This window comes from Lissotriton helveticus, chromosome 7 (assembly GCF_964261635.1).
Source record: "Lissotriton helveticus chromosome 7, aLisHel1.1, whole genome shotgun sequence".
NCBI classification, from domain to species: domain Eukaryota; kingdom Metazoa; phylum Chordata; class Amphibia; order Caudata; family Salamandridae; genus Lissotriton; species Lissotriton helveticus.
In genome coordinates this window covers 1796362854-1796385378 of record NC_136068.1, presented here as the reverse complement: position 1 = coordinate 1796385378, position 22525 = coordinate 1796362854, and positions in this window count along the sequence as shown.

Genomic DNA, 22525 nt, shown 5'->3' with positions numbered 1-22525 from the left:
AACACTCACACCCAGTCAAAAGATCTGGGTTTGATCCATCACTGTTCTTTAGCCCACTCTGCCACCCCAGTTCAGACATGGCTATATGCAAATCAGTCTGACCCTGTGCCTCATGGGAACAGTCCAGCCCGAACTGCCAAGCCATGTCTTCCTTGGACCGGAAACAAGCTTCCGAGGACCGGTTTCTGGCATTACAGCCGTCTTCAACCCGGCTTGCTTGATTCCAGTGGCAAAGTGAGCAAGGGATTCACGTCTGAGCATACCCTGCCACACTTATGGCGGCCAAAGCGGTACAAAAGGGGGTGGTGATGGACAGAGCATCTGAACCAATCAAACACTCACACGCAGTCAAAAGATCTGGGTTTGATCCATCACCGTTCTTTAGCCCACTCTGCCACCCCAGTTCAGACATGGCTATATGCAAATCAGTCTGACCCTGTGCCTCATGGGAACAGTCCAGCCCGAACTGCCAAGCCATGCCTTCCCTGGACCGGAAACAAGCTTCCGAGGACCGGTTTCTGGCATTACAGCCATCTTCAGCCCGGCTTGCTTGATTCCAATGGCAAAGTGAGCAAGGGACTCACGTCTGAGCATACCCTGCCACACTTATGGCGGCCAAAGCGGTACAAAAGGGGGTGGTGATGGACAGAGCATCTGAACCAATCAAACACTCACACCCAGTCAAAAGATCTGGGTTTGATCCATCACCGTTCTTTAACCCACTCTGCCACCCCAGTTCAGACATGGCTATATGCAAATCAGTCTGACCCTGTGCCTCATGGGAACAGTCCAGCCCGAACTGCCAAGCCATGCCTTCCTTGGACCGGAAACAAGCTTCCGAGGACGGGTTTCTGGCATTACAGCCGTCTTCAGCCCGGCTTGCTTGATTCCAGTGGCAAAGTGAGCATGGGACTCACGTCTGAGCATACCCTGCCACACTTATGGCGGCCAAAGCGGTACAAAAGGGGGTGGTGATGGACAGAGCATCTGACCCAATGAAACACTCACACCCAGTCAAAAGTTCTGGGTTTGATCCATCACCGTTCTTTAGCCCACTCTGCCACCCCAGTTCAGACATGGCTATATGCAAATCAGTCTGACCCTGTGCCTCATGGGAACAGTCCAGCCCGAACTGCCAAGCCATGCCTTCCTTGGACCGGAAACAAGCTTCCGAGGACCGTTTTCTGGCATTACAGCCGTCTTCAGCCCGGCTTGCTTGATTCCAGTGGCAAAGTGAGCAAGGGACTCACGTCTGAGCATACCCTGCCACACTTATGGCGGCCAAAGCGGTACAAAAGGGGGTGGTGATGGACAGAGCATCTGACCCAATCAAACACTCACACCCAGTCAAAAGTTCTGGGTTTGATCCATCACCGTTCTTTAGCCCACTCTGCCACCCCAGTTCAGACATGGCTATATGCAAATCAGTCTGACCCTGTGCCTCATGGGAACAGTCCAGCCCGAACTGCCAAGCCATGCCTTCCCTGGACCGGAAACAAGCTTCCGAGGAGCGGTTTCTGGCATTACAGCCGTCTTCAGCCCGGCTTGCTTGATTCCAGTGGCAAGGTGAGCAAGGGACTCACGTCTGAGCATACCCTGCCACACTTATGGCGGCCAAAGTGGTACAAAAGGGTGTGGTGATGGACAGAGCATCTGAACCAATCAAACACTCACACCCAGTCAAAATATCTGGGTTTGATCCATCACCGTTCTTTAGCCCACTCTGCCACCCCAGTTCAGACATGGCTATATGCAAATCAGTCTGATCCTGTGCCTCATGGGAACAGTCCAGACCGAACTGCCAAGCCATGCCTTCCCTGGGCCGGAAACAAGATTCCGAGGACTGGTTTCTGGTATTACAGCCGTCTTCAGCCCGGCTTGCTTGATTCCAGTGGCAAAGTGAGCAAGGGACTCATGTCTGAGCATACCCTGCCACACTTATGGCGGCCAAAGCGGTACAAAAGGGGGTGGTGATGGACAGAGCATCTGAACCAATCAAACACTCACACCCAGTCAAAAGATCTGGGTTTGATCCATCACCGTTCTTTAGCCCACTCTGCCACCCCAGTTCAGACATGGCTATATGCAAATCAGTCTAACCCTGTGCCTCATGGGAACAGTCCAGCCCGAACTGCCAAGCCATGCCTTCCCTGGACCGGAAACAAGCTTCTGAGGACCGGTTTCTGGCATTACAGCCATCTTCAGCCCGGCTTGCTTGATTCCAGTGGCAAAGTGAGCAATGGACTCACGTCTGAGCATACCCTGCCACACTTATGTCGGCCAAAGCGGTACAAAAGGGGCTGGTGATGGACGGAGCATCTGAACCAATCAAACACTCACACCCAGTCAAAAGAACTGGGTTTGATCCATCACTGTTCTTTAGCCCACTCTGCCACCCCAGTTCAGACATGGCTATATGCAAATCAGTCTGATCCTGTGCCTCATGGGAACAGTCCAGACTGAACTGCCAAGCCATGCCTTCCCTGGGCCGGAAACAAGATTCCGAGGACTGGTTTCTGGCATTACAGCCGTCTTCAGCCCGGCTTGCTTGATTCCAGTGGCAAAGTGAGCAAGGGACTCATGTCTGAGCATACCCTGCCACACTTATGGCGGCCAAAGCGGTACAAAAGGGGGTGGTGATGGACAGAGCATCTGAACCAATCAAACACTCACACCCAGTCAAAAGATCTGGGTTTGATCCATCACCGTTCTTTAGCCCACTCTGCCACCCCAGTTCAGACATGGCTATATGCAAATCAGTCTAACCCTGTGCCTCATGGGAACAGTCCAGCCCGAACTGCCAAGCCATGCCTTCCCTGGACCGGAAACAAGCTTCTGAGGACCGGTTTCTGGCATTACAGCCATCTTCAGCCCGGCTTGCTTGATTCCAGTGGCAAAGTGAGCAATGGACTCACGTCTGAGCATACCCTGCCACACTTATGTCGGCCAAAGCGGTACAAAAGGGGCTGGTGATGGACGGAGCATCTGAACCAATCAAACACTCACACCCAGTCAAAAGAACTGGGTTTGATCCATCACTGTTCTTTAGCCCACTCTGCCACCCCAGTTCAGACATGGCTATATGCAAATTAGTCTGATCCTGTGCCTCATGGGAACAGCCCAGACCGAACTGCCAAGCCATGCCTTCCCTGGGCCGGAAACAAGATTCCGAGGAACGGTTTCTGGCATTACAGCCGTCTTCAGCCCGGCTTGCTTGATTCCAGTGGCAAAGTGAGCAAGGGACTCACGTCTGAGCATACCCTGCCACACTTATGGCGGCCACAGCGGTACAAAAGGGGGTGGTGATGGACAGAGCATCTGAACCAATCAAACACTCACACCCAGTCAAAAGATCTGGGTTTGATCCATCACCGTTCTTTAGCCCACTCTGCCACCCCAGTTCAGACATGGCTATATGCAAATCAGTCTAACCCTGTGCCTCATGGGAACAGTCCAGCCCGAACTGCCAAGCCATGACTTCCCTGGACCGGAAACAAGCTTCCGAGGACCGGTTTCTGGCATTACAGCCGTCTTCAGCCCGGCTTGCTTGATTCCAGTGGCAAAGTGAGCAATGGACTCACGTCTGAGCATACCCTGCCACACTTATGTCGGCCAAAGCGGTACAAAAGGGGGTGGTGATGGACAGAGCATCTGAACCAATCAAACACTCACACCCAGTCAAAAGTTCTGGGTTTGATCCATCACTGTTCTTTAGCCCACTCTGCCACCCCAGTTCAGACATGGCTATATGCAAATCAGTCTGACCCTGTGCCTCATGGGAACAGTCCAGCCCGAACTGCCAAGCCATGTCTTCCTTGGACCGGAAACAAGCTTCCGAGGACCGGTTTCTGGCATTACAGCCGTCTTCAACCCGGCTTGCTTGATTCCAGTGGCAAAGTGAGCAAGGGATTCACGTCTGAGCATACCCTGCCACACTTATGGCGGCCAAAGCGGTACAAAAGGGGGTGGTGATGGACAGAGCATCTGAACCAATCAAACACTCACACGCAGTCAAAAGATCTGGGTTTGATCCATCACCGTTCTTTAGCCCACTCTGCCACCCCAGTTCAGACATGGCTATATGCAAATCAGTCTGACCCTGTGCCTCATGGGAACAGTCCAGCCCGAACTGCCAAGCCATGCCTTCCCTGGACCGGAAACAAGCTTCCGAGGACCGGTTTCTGGCATTACAGCCATCTTCAGCCCGGCTTGCTTGATTCCAATGGCAAAGTGAGCAAGGGACTCACGTCTGAGCATACCCTGCCACACTTATGGCGGCCAAAGCGGTACAAAAGGGGGTGGTGATGGACAGAGCATCTGAACCAATCAAACACTCACACCCAGTCAAAAGATCTGGGTTTGATCCATCACCGTTCTTTAACCCACTCTGCCACCCCAGTTCAGACATGGCTATATGCAAATCAGTCTGACCCTGTGCCTCATGGGAACAGTCCAGCCCGAACTGCCAAGCCATGCCTTCCTTGGACCGGAAACAAGCTTCCGAGGACGGGTTTCTGGCATTACAGCCGTCTTCAGCCCGGCTTGCTTGATTCCAGTGGCAAAGTGAGCATGGGACTCACGTCTGAGCATACCCTGCCACACTTATGGCGGCCAAAGCGGTACAAAAGGGGGTGGTGATGGACAGAGCATCTGACCCAATGAAACACTCACACCCAGTCAAAAGTTCTGGGTTTGATCCATCACCGTTCTTTAGCCCACTCTGCCACCCCAGTTCAGACATGGCTATATGCAAATCAGTCTGACCCTGTGCCTCATGGGAACAGTCCAGCCCGAACTGCCAAGCCATGCCTTCCTTGGACCGGAAACAAGCTTCCGAGGACCGTTTTCTGGCATTACAGCCGTCTTCAGCCCGGCTTGCTTGATTCCAGTGGCAAAGTGAGCAAGGGACTCACGTCTGAGCATACCCTGCCACACTTATGGCGGCCAAAGCGGTACAAAAGGGGGTGGTGATGGACAGAGCATCTGACCCAATCAAACACTCACACCCAGTCAAAAGTTCTGGGTTTGATCCATCACCGTTCTTTAGCCCACTCTGCCACCCCAGTTCAGACATGGCTATATGCAAATCAGTCTGACCCTGTGCCTCATGGGAACAGTCCAGCCCGAACTGCCAAGCCATGCCTTCCCTGGACCGGAAACAAGCTTCCGAGGAGCGGTTTCTGGCATTACAGCCGTCTTCAGCCCGGCTTGCTTGATTCCAGTGGCAAGGTGAGCAAGGGACTCACGTCTGAGCATACCCTGCCACACTTATGGCGGCCAAAGTGGTACAAAAGGGTGTGGTGATGGACAGAGCATCTGAACCAATCAAACACTCACACCCAGTCAAAATATCTGGGTTTGATCCATCACCGTTCTTTAGCCCACTCTGCCACCCCAGTTCAGACATGGCTATATGCAAATCAGTCTGATCCTGTGCCTCATGGGAACAGTCCAGACCGAACTGCCAAGCCATGCCTTCCCTGGGCCGGAAACAAGATTCCGAGGACTGGTTTCTGGTATTACAGCCGTCTTCAGCCCGGCTTGCTTGATTCCAGTGGCAAAGTGAGCAAGGGACTCATGTCTGAGCATACCCTGCCACACTTATGGCGGCCAAAGCGGTACAAAAGGGGGTGGTGATGGACAGAGCATCTGAACCAATCAAACACTCACACCCAGTCAAAAGATCTGGGTTTGATCCATCACCGTTCTTTAGCCCACTCTGCCACCCCAGTTCAGACATGGCTATATGCAAATCAGTCTAACCCTGTGCCTCATGGGAACAGTCCAGCCCGAACTGCCAAGCCATGCCTTCCCTGGACCGGAAACAAGCTTCTGAGGACCGGTTTCTGGCATTACAGCCATCTTCAGCCCGGCTTGCTTGATTCCAGTGGCAAAGTGAGCAATGGACTCACGTCTGAGCATACCCTGCCACACTTATGTCGGCCAAAGCGGTACAAAAGGGGCTGGTGATGGACGGAGCATCTGAACCAATCAAACACTCACACCCAGTCAAAAGAACTGGGTTTGATCCATCACTGTTCTTTAGCCCACTCTGCCACCCCAGTTCAGACATGGCTATATGCAAATCAGTCTGATCCTGTGCCTCATGGGAACAGTCCAGACTGAACTGCCAAGCCATGCCTTCCCTGGGCCGGAAACAAGATTCTGAGGACTGGTTTCTGGCATTACAGCCGTCTTCAGCCCGGCTTGCTTGATTCCAGTGGCAAAGTGAGCAAGGGACTCATGTCTGAGCATACCCTGCCACACTTATGGCGGCCAAAGCGGTACAAAAGGGGGTGGTGATGGACAGAGCATCTGAACCAATCAAACACTCACACCCAGTCAAAAGATCTGGGTTTGATCCATCACCGTTCTTTAGCCCACTCTGCCACCCCAGTTCAGACATGGCTATATGCAAATCAGTCTAACCCTGTGCCTCATGGGAACAGTCCAGCCCGAACTGCCAAGCCATGCCTTCCCTGGACCGGAAACAAGCTTCTGAGGACCGGTTTCTGGCATTACAGCCATCTTCAGCCCGGCTTGCTTGATTCCAGTGGCAAAGTGAGCAATGGACTCACGTCTGAGCATACCCTGCCACACTTATGTCGGCCAAAGCGGTACAAAAGGGGCTGGTGATGGACGGAGCATCTGAACCAATCAAACACTCACACCCAGTCAAAAGAACTGGGTTTGATCCATCACTGTTCTTTAGCCCACTCTGCCACCCCAGTTCAGACATGGCTATATGCAAATCAGTCTGACCCTGTGCCTCATGGGAACAGTCCAGCCCGAACTGCCAAGCCATGTCTTCCTTGGACCGGAAACAAGCTTCCGAGGACCGGTTTCTGGCATTACAGCCGTCTTCAGCCCGGCTTGCTTGATTCCAGTGGCAAAGTGAGCAAGGGACTCACGTCTGAGCATACCCTGCCACACTTATGGCGGCCAAAACTGTACAAAAGGGGGTGGTGATGGACAGAGCATCTGAACCAATCAAACACTCACACCCAGTCAAAAGATCTGGGTTTGATCCATCACCGTTCTTTAGCCCACTCTGCCACCCCAGTTCAGACATGGCTATATGCAAATCAGTCTGACCCTGTGCCTCATGGGAACAGTCCAGCCCGAACTACCAAGCCGTGCCTTCCCTGGACCGGAAACAAGCTTCCGAGGACCGGTTTCTGGCATTACAGCCGTCTTCAGCCCGGCTTGCTTGATTCCAGTGGCAAAGTGAGCAAGGGACTCACGTCTGAGCATACCCTGCCACACTTATGGCGGCCAAAGCGGTAAAAAAGGGGGTGGTGATGGACAGGGCATCTGAACCAATCAAACACTCACACCCAGTCAAAATATCTGGGTTTGATCCATCACCGTTCTTTAGCCCACTCTGCCACCCCAGTTCAGACATGGCTATATGCAAATCAGTCTGACCCTGTGCCTCATCGGAACAGTCCAGCCCGAACTGCCAAGCCACGCCTTCCCTGGACCGGAAACAAGCTTCCGAGGACCGGTTTCTGGCATTACAGCCGTCTTCAGCCCGGCTTGCCTGATTCCAGTGGCAAAGTGAGCAAGGGACTCACGTCTGAGCATACCCTGCATCACTTATGGCGGCCAAAGCGGTACAAAAGGGGGTGGTGATGGACAGAGCATCTGAACCAATCAAACACCCACACCCAGTCAAAAGATCTGGGTTTGATCCATCACCGTTCTTTAGCCCACTCTGCCACACCAGTTCAGACATGGCTATATGCAAATCAGTCTGACCTTGTGCCTCATGGGAACAGTCCAGCCCGAACGGCCAAGCCATGCCTTCCCTGGACCGGAAACAAGCTTCCGAGGACCGGTTTCTGGCATTACAGCCGTCTTCAGCCCGGCTTGCTTGATTCCAGTGGCAAAGTGAGCAAGGGACTCACTTCTGAGCATACCCTGCCACACTTATGGTGGCCAAAGCGGTACAAAAGGGGGTGGTGATGGACAGAGCATCTGAACCAATCAAACAATCACACCCAGTCAAAAGATCTGGGTTTGATCCATCACCGTTCTTTAGCCCACTCTGACACCCCAGTTCAGACATGGCTATATGCAAATCAGTCTGACCCTGTGCCTCATGGGAACAGTCCAGCCCGAACTGCCAAGCCATGCCTTCCCTGGACCGGAAACAAGCTTCCGAGCACCGGTTTCTGGCATTACAGCCGTCTTCAGCCCGGCTTGCTTGATTCCAGTGGCGAAGTGAGCAAGGGACTCACGTCTGAGCATACCCTGCCACACTTATGGCGGCCAAAGCGGTACAAAAGGGGGTGGTGATGGACAGAGCATCTGAACCAATCAAACACTCACACCCAGTCAAAAGATCTGGGTTTGATCCATCACCGTTCTTTAGCCCACTCTGCCACCCCAGTTCAGACATGGCTATATGCAAATCAGTCTGACCCTGTGCCTCATTGGAACAGTCCAGACCGAACTGCCAAGCCATGTCTTCCCTGGGCCTGAAACAAGCTTCCGAGGACCGGTTTCTGGCATTACAGCCGTCTTCAGCCCGGCTTGCTTGATTCCAGTGGCAAAGTGAGCAAGGGACTCACGTCTGAGCATACCCTGCCACACTTATGGCGGCCAAAACTGTACAAAAGGGGGTGGTGATGGACAGAGCATCTGAACCAATCAAACACTCACACCCAGTCAAAAGATCTGGGTTTGATCCATCACCGTTCTTTATCCCACTCTGCCACCCCAGTTCAGACATGGCTATATGCAAATCAGTCTGACCCTGTGCTTCATGGGAACAGTCCAGCCCGAACTGCCAAGCCATGCCTTCCCTGGACCGGAAACAAGCTTCCGAGGACCGGTTTCTGGCATTACAGCCGTCTTCAGCCCGGCTTGCTTGATTCCAGTGGCAAAGTGAGCAAGGGACTCACGTCTGAGCATACCCTGCCACACTTATGGCGGCCAAAGCGGTACAAAAGGGGCTGGTGATGGACAGAGCATCTGAACCAATCAAACACTCACACCCAGTCAAAAGATCTGGGTTTGATCCATCACCGTTCTTTATCCCACTCTGCCACCCCAGTTCAGACATGGCTATATGCAAATCAGTCTGACCCTGTGCTTCATGGGAACAGTCCAGCCCGAACTGCCAAGCCATGCCTTCCCTGGACCGGAAACAAGCTTCCGAGGACCAGTTTGTGGCATTACAGCCGTCTTCAGGCCGGCTTGCTTGATTCCAGTGGCAAAGTGAGCAAGGGACTCACGTCTGAGCATACCCTGCCACACTTATGGCGGCCAAAGCGGTACAAAAGGGGGTGTGATGGACAGAGCATCTGAACCAATCAAACACTCACACCCAGTCAAAATATCTGGGTTTGATCCATCACCGTTCTTTAGCCCACTCTGCCACCCCAGTTCAGACATGGCTATATGCAAATCAGTCTGACCCTGTGCCTCATGGGAACAGTCCAGACCGAACTGCCAAGCCATGTCTTCCCTGGGCCGGAAACAAGCTTCCGAGGACCGTTTTTTGGCATTACAGCCGTCTTCAGCCCGGCTTGCTTGATTCCAGTGGCAAAGTGAGCAAGGGACTCACGTCTGAGCATACCCTGCCACACTTATGGCGGCCAAAGCGGTACAAAAGGGGGTGGTGATGGACAGAGCATCTGAACCAATCAAACACTCACACCCAGTCAAAAGATCAGGGTTTGATCCATCACCGTTCTTTAGCCCACTCTGCCACCCCAGTTCAGACATGGCTATATGCAAATCAGTCTAACCCTGTGCCTCATGGGAAAAGTCCAGCCCGAACTGCCAAGCCATGCCTTCCCTGGACCGGAAACAAGCTTCCGAGGACCGGTTTCTGGCATTACAGCCGTCTTCAGCCCGGCTTGCTTGATTCCAGTGGCAAAGTGAGCAAGGGACTCACGTCTGAGCATACCCTGCCACACTTATGGCGGCCAAAGCGGTACAAAAGGGGGTGGTGATGGACAGAGCATCTGAACCAATCAAACACTCACACCCAGTCAAAAGATCTGGGTTTGATCCATCACCGTTCTTTAGCCCACTCTGCCACCCCAGTTCAGACATGGCTATATGCAAATCAGTCTGACCCTGTGCCTCATGGGAACAGTCCAGCCCGAACTGCCAAGCCATGCCTTCCTTGGACCGGAAACAAGCTTCCGAGGACCGGTTTCTGGCATTACAGCCGTCTTCAGCCCGGCTTGCTTGATTCCAGTGGCAAAGTGAGCAAGGGACTCACGTCTGAGCATACCCTGCCACACTTATGGTGGCCAAAGCGGTACAAAAGGGGGTGGTGATGGACAGAGCATCTGCACCAATCAAACACTCACACCCAGTCAAAAGTTCTGGGTTTGATCCATCACCGTTCTTTAGCCCACTCTGCCACCCCAGTTCAGACATGGCTATATGCAAATCAGTCTGACCCTGTGCCTCATGGGAACAGTCCAGCCCGAACTGCCAAGCCATGCCTTCCTTGGACCGGAAACAAGCTTCCGAGGACCGGTTTCTGGCATTACAGCCGTCTTCAGCCCGGCTTGCTTGATTCCAGTGGCAAAGTGAGCAAGGGACTCACGTCTGAGCATACCCTGCCACACTTATGGCGGCCAAAGCGGTACAAAAGGGGGTGGTGATGGACAGAGCATCTGACCCAATCAAACACTCACACCCAGTCAAAAGTTCTGGGTTTGATCCATTACCGTTCTTTAGCCCACTCTGCCACCCCAGTTCAGACATGGCTATATGCAAATCAGTCTGACCCTGTGACTCATGGGAACAGTCCAGCCCGAACTGCCAAGCCATGCCTTCCCTGGACCGGAAACAAGCTTCCGAGGACCGGTTTCTGGCATTACAGCCGTCTTCAGCCCGGCTTGCTTGATTCCAGTGGCAAGGTGATTAAGGGACTCACGTCTGAGCATACCCTGCCACACTTATGGCGGCCAAAGCGGTACAAAAGGGGGTGGTGATGGACAGAGCATCTGAACCAATCAAACACTCACACCCAGTCAAAATATCTGGGTTTGATCCATCACCGTTCTTTAGCCCACTCTGCCAGCCCAGTTCAGACATGGCTATATGCAAATTAGTCTGATCCTGTGCCTCATGGGAACAGTCCAGACCGAACTGCCAAGCCATGCCTTCCCTGGGCCGGAAACAAGATTCCGAGGAACGGTTTCTGGCATTACAGCCGTCTTCAGCCCGGCTTGCTTGATTCCAGTGGCAAAGTGAGCAAGGGACTCACGTCTGAGCATACCCTGCCACACTTATGTCGGCCAAAGCGGTACAAAAGGGGGTGGTGATGGACAGAGCATCTGAACCAATCAAACACTCACACCCAGTCAAAAGATCTGGGTTTGATCCATCACTGTTCTTTAGCCCACTCTGCCACCCCAGTTCAGACATGGCTATATGCAAATCAGTCTGACCCTGTGCCTCATGGGAACAGTCCAGCCCGAACTGCCAAGCCATGTCTTCCTTGGACCGGAAACAAGCTTCCGAGGACCGGTTTCTGGCATTACAGCCGTCTTCAACCCGGCTTGCTTGATTCCAGTGGCAAGGTGATTAAGGGACTCACGTCTGAGCATACCCTGCCACACTTAGGCGGCCAAAGCGGTACAAAAGGGGGTGGTGATGGACAGAGCATCTGAACCAATCAAACACTCACACCCAGTCAAAATATCTGGGTTTGATCCATCACCGTTCTTTAGCCCACTCTGCCAGCCCAGTTCAGACATGGCTATATGCAAATTAGTCTGATCCTGTGCCTCATGGGAACAGTCCAGACCGAACTGCCAAGCCATGCCTTCCCTGGGCCGGAAACAAGATTCCGAGGAACGGTTTCTGGCATTACAGCCGTCTTCAGCCCGGCTTGCTTGATTCCAATGGCAAAGTGAGCAAGGGACTCACGTCTGAGCATACCCTGCCACACTTATGGCGGCCAAAGCGGTACAAAAGGGGGTGGTGATGGACAGAGCATCTGAACCAATCAAACACTCACACCCAGTCAAAAGATCTGGGTTTGATCCATCACCGTTCTTTAGCCCACTCTGCCACCCCAGTTCAGACATGGCTATATGCAAATCAGTCTAACCCTGTGCCTCATGGGAACAGTCCAGCCCGAACTGCCAAGCCATGACTTCCCTGGACCGGAAACAAGCTTCCGAGGACCGGTTTCTGGCATTACAGCCGTCTTCAGCCCGGCTTGCTTGATTCCAGTGGCAAAGTGAGCAATGGACTCACGTCTGAGCATACCCTGCCAGACTTATGTCGGCCAAAGCGGTACAAAAGGGGGTGGTGATGGACAGAGCATCTGAACCAATCAAACACTCACACCCAGTCAAAAGATCTGGGTTTGATCCATCACTGTTCTTTAGCCCACTCTGCCACCCCAGTTCAGACATGGCTATATGCAAATCAGTCTGACCCTGTGCCTCATGGGAACAGTCCAGCCCGAACTGCCAAGCCATGTCTTCCTTGGACCGGAAACAAGCTTCCGAGGACCGGTTTCTGGCATTACAGCCGTCTTCAACCCGGCTTGCTTGATTCCAGTGGCAAAGTGAGCAAGGGATTCACGTCTGAGCATACCCTGCCACACTTATGGCGGCCAAAGCGGTACAAAAGGGGGTGGTGATGGACAGAGCATCTGAACCAATCAAACACTCACACCCAGTCAAAATATCTGGGTTTGATCCATCACCGTTCTTTAGCCCACTCTGCCAGCCCAGTTCAGACATGGCTATATGCAAATTAGTCTGATCCTGTGCCTCATGGGAACAGTCCAGACCGAACTGCCAAGCCATGCCTTCCCTGGGCCGGAAACAAGATTCCGAGGAACGGTTTCTGGCATTACAGCCGTCTTCAGCCCGGCTTGCTTGATTCCAGTGGCAAAGTGAGCAAGGGACTCACGTCTGAGCATACCCTGCCACACTTATGTCGGCCAAAGCGGTACAAAAGGGGGTGGTGATGGACAGAGCATCTGAACCAATCAAACACTCACACCCAGTCAAAAGATCTGGGTTTGATCCATCACTGTTCTTTAGCCCACTCTGCCACCCCAGTTCAGACATGGCTATATGCAAATCAGTCTGACCCTGTGCCTCATGGGAACAGTCCAGCCCGAACTGCCAAGCCATGTCTTCCTTGGACCGGAAACAAGCTTCCGAGGACCGGTTTCTGGCATTACAGCCGTCTTCAACCCGGCTTGCTTGATTCCAGTGGCAAGGTGATTAAGGGACTCACGTCTGAGCATACCCTGCCACACTTATGGCGGCCAAAGCGGTACAAAAGGGGGTGGTGATGGACAGAGCATCTGAACCAATCAAACACTCACACCCAGTCAAAATATCTGGGTTTGATCCATCACCGTTCTTTAGCCCACTCTGCCAGCCCAGTTCAGACATGGCTATATGCAAATTAGTCTGATCCTGTGCCTCATGGGAACAGTCCAGACCGAACTGCCAAGCCATGCCTTCCCTGGGCCGGAAACAAGATTCCGAGGAACGGTTTCTGGCATTACAGCCGTCTTCAGCCCGGCTTGCTTGATTCCAATGGCAAAGTGAGCAAGGGACTCACGTCTGAGCATACCCTGCCACACTTATGGCGGCCAAAGCGGTACAAAAGGGGGTGGTGATGGACAGAGCATCTGAACCAATCAAACACTCACACCCAGTCAAAAGATCTGGGTTTGATCCATCACCGTTCTTTAGCCCACTCTGCCACCCCAGTTCAGACATGGCTATATGCAAATCAGTCTAACCCTGTGCCTCATGGGAACAGTCCAGCCCGAACTGCCAAGCCATGACTTCCCTGGACCGGAAACAAGCTTCCGAGGACCGGTTTCTGGCATTACAGCCGTCTTCAGCCCGGCTTGCTTGATTCCAGTGGCAAAGTGAGCAATGGACTCACGTCTGAGCATACCCTGCCAGACTTATGTCGGCCAAAGCGGTACAAAAGGGGGTGGTGATGGACAGAGCATCTGAACCAATCAAACACTCACACCCAGTCAAAAGATCTGGGTTTGATCCATCACTGTTCTTTAGCCCACTCTGCCACCCCAGTTCAGACATGGCTATATGCAAATCAGTCTGACCCTGTGCCTCATGGGAACAGTCCAGCCCGAACTGCCAAGCCATGTCTTCCTTGGACCGGAAACAAGCTTCCGAGGACCGGTTTCTGGCATTACAGCCGTCTTCAACCCGGCTTGCTTGATTCCAGTGGCAAAGTGAGCAAGGGATTCACGTCTGAGCATACCCTGCCACACTTATGGCGGCCAAAGCGGTACAAAAGGGGGTGGTGATGGACAGAGCATCTGAACCAATCAAACACTCACACCCAGTCAAAAGATCTGGGTTTGATCCATCACCGTTCTTTAGCCCACTCTGCCACCCCAGTTCAGACATGGCTATATGCAAATCAGTCTGACCCTGTGCCTCATGGGAACAGTCCAGCCCGAACTGCCAAGCCAAGCCTTCCCTGGACCGGAAACAAGCTTCCGAGGACCGGTTTCTGGCATTACAGCCATCTTCAGCCCGGCTTGCTTGATTCCAATGGCAAAGTGAGCAAGGGACTCACGTCTGAGCATACCCTGCCACACTTATGGCGTCCAAAGCGGTACAAAAGGGGGTGGTGATGGACAGAGCATCTGAACCAATCAAACACTCACACCCAGTCAAAAGATCTGGGTTTGATCCATCACCGTTCTTTAACCCACTCTGCCACCCCAGTTCAGACATGGCTATATGCAAATCAGTCTGACCCTGTGCCTCATGGGAACAGTCCAGCCCGAACTGCCAAGCCATGCCTTCCTTGGACCGGAAACAAGCTTCCGAGGACGGGTTTCTGGCATTACAGCCGTCTTCAGCCCGGCTTGCTTGATTCCAGTGGCAAAGTGAGCATGGGACTCACGTCTGAGCATACCCTGCCACACTTATGGCGGCCAAAGCGGTACAAAAGGGGGTGGTGATGGACAGAGCATCTGACCCAATCAAACACTCACACCCAGTCAAAAGTTCTGGGTTTGATCCATCACCGTTCTTTAGCCCACTCTGCCACCCCAGTTCAGACATGGCTATATGCAAATCAGTCTGACCCTGTGCCTCATGGGAACAGTCCAGCCCGAACTGCCAAGCCATGCCTTCCTTGGACCGGAAACAAGCTTCCGAGGACCGGTTTCTGGCATTACAGCCGTCTTCAGCCCGGCTTGCTTGATTCCAGTGGCAAGGTGAGCAAGGGACTCACGTCTGAGCATACCCTGCCACACTTATGGCGGCCAAAGTGGTACAAAAGGGTGTGGTGATGGACAGAGCATCTGAACCAATCAAACACTCACACCCAGTCAAAATATCTGGGTTTGATCCATCACCGTTCTTTAGCCCACTCTGCCACCCCAGTTCAGACATGGCTATATGCAAATCAGTCTGATCCTGTGCCTCATGGGAACAGTCCAGACCGAACTGCCAAGCCATGCCTTCCCTGGGCCGGAAACAAGATTCCGAGGACTGGTTTCTGGCATTACAGCCGTCTTCAGCCCGGCTTGCTTGATTCCAGTGGCAAAGTGAGCAAGGGACTCATGTCTGAGCATACCCTGCCACACTTATGGCGGCCAAAGCGGTACAAAAGGGGGTGGTGATGGACAGAGCATCTGAACCAATCAAACACTCACACCCAGTCAAAAGATCTGGGTTTGATCCATCACCGTTCTTTAGCCCACTCTGCCACCCCAGTTCAGACATGGCTATATGCAAATCAGTCTAACCCTGTGCCTCATGGGAACAGTCCAGCCCGAACTGCCAAGCCATGCCTTCCCTGGACCGGAAACAAGCTTCTGAGGACCGGTTTCTGGCATTACAGCCATCTTCAGCCCGGCTTGCTTGATTCCAGTGGCAAAGTGAGCAATGGACTCACGTCTGAGCATACCCTGCCACACTTATGTCGGCCAAAGCGGTACAAAAGGGGCTGGTGATGGACGGAGCATCTGAACCAATCAAACACTCACACCCAGTCAAAAGAACTGGGTTTGATCCATCACTGTTCTTTAGCCCACTCTGCCACCCCAGTTCAGACATGGCTATTTGCAAATCAGTCTGACCCTGTGCCTCATGGGAACAGTCCAGCCCGAACTGCCAAGCCATGTCTTCCTTGGACCGGAAACAAGCTTCCGAGGACCGGTTTCTAGCATTACAGCCGTCTTCAGCCCGGCTTGCTTGATTCCAGTGGCAAAGTGAGCAAGGGACTCACGTCTGAGCATACCCTGCCACACTTATGGCGGCCAAAGCGGTACAAAAGGGGGTGGTGATGGACAGAGCATCTGAACCAATCAAACACTCACACCCAGTCAAAAGATCTGGGTTTGATCCATCACCGTTCTTTAGCCCACTCTGCCACCCCAGTTCAGACATGGCTATATGCAAATCAGTCTGACCCTGTGCCTCATGGGAACAGTCCAGCCCGAACTGCCAAGCCATGCCTTCCCTGGACCGGAAGCAAGCTACCGAGGACCGGTTTCTGGCATTACAGCCATCTTCAGCCCGGCTTGCTTGATTCCAATGGCAAAGTGAGCAAGGGACTCACGTCTGAGCATACCCTGCCACACTTATGGCGGCCAAAGCGGTACAAAAGGGGGTGGTGATGGACAGAGCATCTGAACCAATCAAACACTCACACCCAGTCAAAAGATCTGGGCTTGATCCATCACCGTTCTTTAGCCCACTCTGACCCCCCAGTTCAGACATGGCTATATGCAAATCAGTCTGACCCTGTGTCTCATGGGAACAGTCCAGCCCGAACTGCCAAGCCATGCTTTCCCTGGACCGGAAACAAGCTTCCGAGGACCGGTTTCTGGCATTACAGCCGTCTTCAGCCCGGCTTGCTTGATTCCAGTGGCAAAGTGAGCAAGGGACTCACGTCTGAGCATACCCTGCCAAACTTATGGCGGCCAAAGCGGTACAAAAGGGGGTGGTGATGGACAGAGCATCTGAACCAATCAAACACTCACACCCAGTCAAAAGATCTGGGTTTGATCCATCACCGTTCTTTAGCCCACTCTGCCACCCCAGTTCAGACATGGCTATATGCAAATCAGTCTGACCCTGTGCCTCATGGGAACAGTCCAGCCCGAACTGCCAAAGCATGCCTTCCCTGGACCGGAAACAAGCTTCTGAGGACCGGTTTCTGGCATTACAGCCGTCTTCAGCCCGGCTTGCTTGATTCCAGTGGCAAAGTGAGCAAGGGACTCAGGTCTGAGCATACCCTGCCACACTTATGGCGGCCAAAGCGGTACAAAAGGGGGTGGTGATGGACAGAGCATCTGAACCAATCAAACACTCACACCCAGTCAAAAGATCTGGGTTTGATCCATCACCGTTCTTTATCCCACTCTGCCACCCCAGTTCAGACATGGCTATATGCAAATCAGTCTGACCCTGTGCCTCATGGGAACAGTCCAGCCCGAACTGCCAAGCCATGCCTTCCCTGGACCGGAAACAAGCTTCCGAGGACCGGTTTCTGGCATTACAGCCATCTTCAGCCCGGCTTGCTTGATTCCAGTGGCAAAGTGAGCAAGGGACTCACGTCTGAGCATACCCTGCCACACTAATGGCGGCCAAAGCGGTACAAAAGGGGGTGGTGATGGACAGAGCATCTGAACCAATCAAACACTCACACCCAGTCAAAAGATCTGGGTTTGATCCATCACCGTTCTTTAGCCCACTCTGCCACCCCAGTTCAGACATGGCTATATGCAAATCAGTCTGACCCTGTGCCTCATGGGAACAGTCCAGCCCGAACTGCCAAGCCATGCCTTCCCTGGACCGGAAGCAAGCTACCGAGGACCGGTTTCTGGCATTACAGCCATCTTCAGCCCGGCTTGCTTGATTCCAATGGCAAAGTGAGCAAGGGACTCACGTCTGAGCATACCCTGCCACACTTATGGCGGCCAAAGCGGTACAAAAGGGGGTGGTGATGGACAGAGCATCTGAACCAATCAAACACTCACACCCAGTCAAAAGATCTGGGTTTGATCCATCACCGTTCTTTAGCCCACTCTGACACCCCAGTTCAGACATGGCTATATGCAAATCAGTCTGACCCTGTGCCTCATGGGAACAGTCCAGCCCGAACTGCCAAGCCATGCTTTCCCTGGACCGGAAACAAGCTTCCGAGGACCGGTTTCTGTCATTACAGCCGTCTTCAGCCCGGCTTTCTTGATTCCAGTGGCAAAGTGAGCAAGGGACTCACGTCTGAGCATACCCTGCCACACTTATGGCGGCCAAAGCGGTACAAAAGGGGGTGGTGATGGACAGAGCATCTGAACCAATCAAACACTCACAACCAGTCAAAAGATCTGGGTTTGATCCATCACCGTTCTTTAGCCCACTCTGCCACCCCAGTTCAGACATGGCTATATGCAAATCAGTCTGACCCTGTGCCTCATGGGAACAGTCCAGCCCGAACTGCCAAAGCATGCCTTCCCTGGACCGGAAACAAGCTTCTGAGGACCGGTTTCTGGCATTACAGCCGTCTTCAGCCCGGCTTGCTTGATTCCAGTGGCAAAGTGAGCAAGGGACTCACGTCTGAGCATACCCTGCCACACTTATGGCGGCCAAAGCGGTACAAAAGGGGGTGGTGATGGACAGAGCATCTGAACCAATCAAACACTCACACCCAGTCAAAAGATCTGGGTTTGATCCATCACCGTTCTTTAGCCCACTCTGCCACCCCAGTTCAGACATGGCTATATGCAAATCATTCTGACCCTGTGCCTCATGGGAACAGTCCAGCCCGAACTGCCAAAGCATGCCTTCCCTGGACCGGAAACAAGCTTCCGAGGACCGGTTTCTGGCATTACAGCCGTCTTCAGCCCGGCTTGCTTGATTCCAGTGGCAAAGTGAGCAAGGGACTCACGTCTGAGCATACCCTGCCACACTTATGGCGGCCAAAGCGGTACAAAAGGGGGTAGTGATGGACAGAGCATCTGAACCAATCAAACACTCACACCCAGTCAAAAGATCTGGGTTTGATCCATCACCGTTCTTTAGCCCACTCTGCCACTCCAGTTCAGACATGGCTATATGCAAATCAGTCTGACCCTGTGCCTCATGGGAACAGTCCAGCCCGAACTGCCAAGCCATGCCTTCCCTGGACCGGAAACAAGCTTCCGAGGACCGGTTTCTGGCATTACAGCCGTCTTCAGCCCGGCTTGCTTGATTCCAGTGGCAAGGTGAGCAAGGGACTCACGTCTGAGCATACCCTGCCACACTTATGGCGGCCAAAGCGGTACAAAAGGGGGTGGTGATGGACAGAGTATCTGAACCAATCAAACACTCACACCCAGTCAAAAGATCTGGGTTTGATCCATCACCGTTCTTTATCCCACTCTGCCACCCCAGTTCAGACATGGCTATATGCAAATCAGTTTGACCCTCTGCCTCATGGGAACAGTCCAGCCCGAACTGCCAAGCCATGCCTTCCCTGGACCGGAAACAAGCTTCCGAGGACCGGTTTCTGGCATTACAGCCGTCTTCAGCCCGGCTTGCTTGATTCCAGTGGCAAGGTGAGCAAGGGACTCACGTCTGAGCATACCCTGCCACACTTATGGCGGCCAAAGCGGTACAAAAGGGGGTGGTGATGGACAGAGCATCTGAACCAATCAAACACTCACACCCAGTCAAAATATCTGGGTTTGATCCATCACCGTTCTTTAGCCCACTCTGCCACCCCAGTTAACACATGGCTATATGCAAATCAGTCTGATCCTGTGCCTCATGGGAACAGTCCAGACCGAACTGCCAAGCCATGCCTTCCCTGGGCCGGAAACAAGATTCCGAGGACCGGTTTCTGGCATTACAGCCGTCTTCAGCCCGGCTTGCTTGATTCCAGTGGCAAAGTGAGCAAGGGACTCACGTCTGAGCATACCCTGCCACACTTATGGCGGCCAAAGCGGTACAAAAGGGGGTGGTGATGGACAGAGCATCTGAACCAATCAAACACTCACACCCAGTCAAACGATCTGGGTTTGATCCATCACCGTTCTTTAGCCCACTCTGCCACCCCAGTTCAGACATGGCTATATGCAAATCAGTCTAACCCTGTGCCTCATGGGAACAGTCCAGCCCGAACTGCCAAGCCATGCCTTCCCTGGACCGGAAACAAGCTTCCGAGGACCGGTTTCTGGCATTACAGCCGTCTTCAGCCTGGCTTGCTTGATTCCAGTGGCAAAGTGAGCAATGGACTCACGTCTGAGCATACCCTGCCACACTTATGTCGGCCAAAGCGGTACAAAAGGGGGTGGTGATGGACAGAGCATCTGAACCAATCAAACACTCACACCCAGTCAAAAGATCTGGGTTTGATCCATCACTGTTCTTTAGCCCACTCTGCCACCCCAGTTCAGACATGGCTATATGCAAATCAGTCTGACCCTGTGCCTCATGGGAACAGTCCAGCCCGAACTGCCAAGCCATGTCTTCCTTGGACCGGAAACAAGCTTCCGAGGACCGGTTTCTGGCATTACAGCCGTCTTCAGCCCGGCTTGCTTGATTCCAGTGGCAAAGTGAGCAAGGGACTCACGTCTGAGCATACCCTGCCACACTTATGGCGGCCAAAGCGGTACAAAAGGGGGTGGTGATGGACAGAGCATCTGAACCAATCAAACACTCACACCCAGTCAAAAGATCTGGGTTTGATCCATCTCCGTTCTTTACCCCACTCTGCCACCCCAGTTCAGACATGGCTATATGCAAATCAGTCTGACCCTGTGCCTCATGGGAACAGTCCAGCCCGAACTGCCAAGCCATGCCTTCCCTGGACCGGAAACAAGCTTCCGAGGACCGGTTTCTGGCATTACAGCCATCTTCAGCCCGGCTTGCTTGATTCCAATGGCAAAGTGAGCAAGGGACTCACGTCTGAGCATACCCTGCCACACTTATGGCGGCCAAAGCGGTACAAAAGGGGGTGGTGATGGACAGAGCATCTGAACCAATCAAACACTCACACCCAGTCAAAAGATCTGGGTTTGATCCATCACCGTTCTTTAGCCCACTCTGACACCCCAGTTCAGACATGGCTATATGCAGATCAGTCTGACCCTGTGCCTCATGGGAACAGTCCAGCCCGAACTGCCAAGCCATGCTTTCCCTGGACCGGAAACAAGCTTTCGAGGACCGGTTTCTGGCATTACAGCCGTCTTCAGCCCGGCTTGCTTGATTCCAGTGGCAAAGTGAGCAAGGGACTCACGTCTGAGCATACCCTGCCACACTTATGGCGGCCAAAGCGGTACAAAAGGGGGTGGTGATGGACAGAGCATCTGAACCAATCAAACACTCACACCCAGTCAAAAGATCTGGGTTTGATCCATCACCGTTCTTTATCCCACTCTGCCACCCCAGTTCAGACATGGCTATATGCAAATCAGTTTGACCCTCTGCCTCATGGGAACAGTCCAGCCCGAACTGCCAAGCCATGCCTTCCCTGGACCGGAAACAAGCTTCCGAGGACCGGTTTCTGGCATTACAGCCGTCTTCAGCCCGGCTTGCTTGATTCCAGTGGCAAAGTGAGCAAGGGACTCACGTCTGAGCATACACTGCCACACTTATGGCGGCCAAAGCGGTACAAAAGGGGGTGGTGATGGACAGAGCATCTGAACCAATCAAACCCTCACACCGAGTCAAAATATCTGGGTTTGATCCATCACCGTTCTTTAGCCCACTCTGCCACCCCAGTTCAGACATGGCTATATGCAAATCAGTCTGACCCTGTGCCTCATGGGAACAGTCCAGACCGAACTGCCAAGCCATGGCTTCCCTGGGCCTGAAACAAGATTCCGAGGACCGGTTTCTGGCATTACAGCCGTCTTCAGCCTGGCTTGCTTGATTCCAGTGGCAAAGTGAGCAAGGGACTCACGTCTGAGCATACCCTGCCACACTTATGGCGGCCAAAGCGGTACAAAAGGGGGTGGTGATGGACAGAGCATCTGAACCAATCAAACACTCACACCCAGTCAAATGATCTGGGTTTGATCCATCACCGTTCTTTAGCCCACTCTGCCACCCTAGTTCAGACATGGCTATATGCAAATCAGTCTAACCCTGTGCCTCATCGGTACAGTCCAGCCCGAACTGCCAAGCCATGCCTTCCCTGGACCGGAAACACGCTTCCGAGGACCGGTTTCTGGCATTACAGCCGTCTTCAGCCCGGCTTGCTTGATTCCAGTGGCAAAGTGAGCAAGGGACTCACGTCTGAGCCTGTGGGACACCCCCGCGCCGCACGGCCACCAGCTGCTGCGTGTGCCCCCAGTGCCTGCCTCTGCCTCAGCGCCGTTCTCGCTGCTGCCTTGAGCGCTCCCCTTTGGTTTTTGCCCGTTTTGTCGGAAAATTGTGCTTGTTTTGTTTCTGTGCCCGAGATCGCGTTTCCACTGTTTTTTCCCCGTTTTGTCCTGTATTATTGCCTGTTTTTCTCTGTGACGTTTTTCTCCTCGTGTATTTGACCTCCATTGTGCCTGTCTCCTTCCTGCTTGCCCGCCTACCTCGCCGCT